Consider the following 2,500-nt stretch of genomic DNA (forward strand, 5'->3'; position numbering starts at 1 on the left):
GATGATGGAATTGGATTCCCAAAACGTTGGTGTAGAATAAATATGTAAGATGATCCGATGTCTTCTTACTGTCCTTTTCATCCTTAAACTTAAGCTTGCCAGAAGCGAAAATCTTACTAGTTATATATATATATATATATATATATATATATATATATATATATATATATATATATATACATATATATATATATATATATATATATATATATATATATATATATATATATATGTATATATATTTATTTATATATGTGTATATATATATATATATATATATATATATATATATATATATATATATATATATTTTATATATATATATATATATATATATATATATATATATATATATATATATATATATATATATATATATATATATATATATATATATATACATATATATATATATATACACACAGACACACACACACATACACACAGCGTCATACACTATAACGGTATTTCTGTTTTTGTGTACTGTTGTTATCGCTCTCCCCTCGCACTTATAACCTGTTTATGCCTATATTTTCCTGCATCATTGTGTTAAAATTGTTGTGCCTTTTTCGTCTGGAACAGCTTGTATGTATACTCATGCTCCCTCTAAATATAGTTAGTTGTAATCGGCTCCCCTCTCAGTATCCATATAATGGCTTGCTTCCACATTTGTGACCAGTGGAAGGACCAGCTACCTCCTGCTTTCCCCTCCCTGCTGTGTCTTACTATTTGATGAAGCCATCTTCCGAAACTGACTCTACTATCAACGCCAGATCCGTGAAACTACTTTTTCTTTGCCAGTGGAGAAGTGTTAGCCTGATTCTAGCATGTTAAGTCCAGTTTTGTATTCAAGGGCATGACTCAGTCGTGCACCAAAGCAGATTACGTTTAGACAGTCCTCCCTAAGGGCACTTTTCGGAAATATACAGTTGGCTCTGTGATCACAGAGACATGCCAATAGTGTATAACACTCTCAAATCATGCCTCCTGGAGGAGTATTGGTCCTCACCAGCTACCTGTATACCGAAATTTTGCAGCTCTCTCAAAACCCATTGGAGAACCAAAAAGCTTCACTCAGGGAAATAGCCATTATTGCTACCCATCAACCTGCCGCAGACAGCTCTCCTTGTTAGTTAAATCTACTTTTTGGCCTTTGAGTACGTCGCCTACCCAAAACCGTACATGCTGCTATCCCCTATGTCGATATTTTGGTCATGAAGAACCTGATGACCAATGTTGACAGCCTTATGGACAGCCACTTCACCACCTCCCAACCTTCATCGATGCCTTAAATCATGGCGAAGTTGACAACTATTCGACATTGATAGAAGGTAATGTGGATGCAGTAGGACGCCAACGCCACCCTGTGATGTGTAGGTGTGGTAACAAATCCGCCGACTACCCACATATACCACCCCTTGATTACACCCTATCCAACAATCTCTCCAGCCACTTATAATGCCCATTGGCCACAATTATAGTACTACCACTCTTAATTTGGGCTGCTGCAAAAGAAATGTGCGAATGGTTTTCATTGTCCAAAAAACTTGTACGTAGGCCATTGCTTGGGGCGGTGGCCTCCACTGTCAATAATATTTTCTTTTTACATTACACAGTTACGGGCATGCAAATTTTGGTAAACATGGTTGCTGGCCGTTGTCTTTTGCCTAGGCTTCTCTGTAGGACACAACATAGTCTGTCTAATCTGCCGACATCCTCCTAGTAGCTGCCAATTGGTCTGAGATACCCACCGACGGTTATGAAACCGTCACATAAATGTTTAGAAGCGCCAAATATCTTTGGAAGTTTCACTTTGCCGATGACATATTGCCAGTCCTCGGTGCGGATTTCCTCTCAAACTCCCACATCCTATTAGATGAAGCTTACCGAAGGTTAGTCAACGTGGATTCATACTTCTTAACACTTATCCAACCCAACCCTTCCTACCTCACTTTCATCATCAGCCCACCCACGGATGCCTACGCCCAGCTCGTCAAATCTTACTGGAAGTTTTTCGTCCAGAGCTTCGTCAAATGCCAATGGTTCCGGCGAAATGAAACATTTATTAGCCTCGTAAGACGACTGGGCCCCCAGTGTTTGCCAGATTCAGACGTCTGGCGTCGGATCATTTGGCAACTGCTACAGAAATAGTTGCCAAAATGGAAGAAATGAGCCTATACCAAAAGTTCTTAAACTCAATGCCGTTAACCTGACACATGATCCTGAAGCCTAAAGGCTCGCTTGCACAGAAGAAAGAAACGGAGTTGGTATCATATTGTGTAATAATTGGAAGGAAAAAGTTTTAAAAATAAAGGGAATAGACCATAGGCTTTTCAAGATTCTTATGATAATATGGAATTAAGATGCTGCTCATATGGGTTGCCAAGAACAAGAGATATAATTATTTAGACAAGAGTTTCAGGCAGCTATTATAACAGTGAAAGAGGGGGATACTATAATTAAAGTAGACAAAAATGTCAATGATGGTTAGAAAAGGGAT

Source organism: Palaemon carinicauda, chromosome 26 (assembly GCF_036898095.1).
Source record: "Palaemon carinicauda isolate YSFRI2023 chromosome 26, ASM3689809v2, whole genome shotgun sequence".
Classification (NCBI taxonomy): domain Eukaryota; kingdom Metazoa; phylum Arthropoda; class Malacostraca; order Decapoda; family Palaemonidae; genus Palaemon; species Palaemon carinicauda.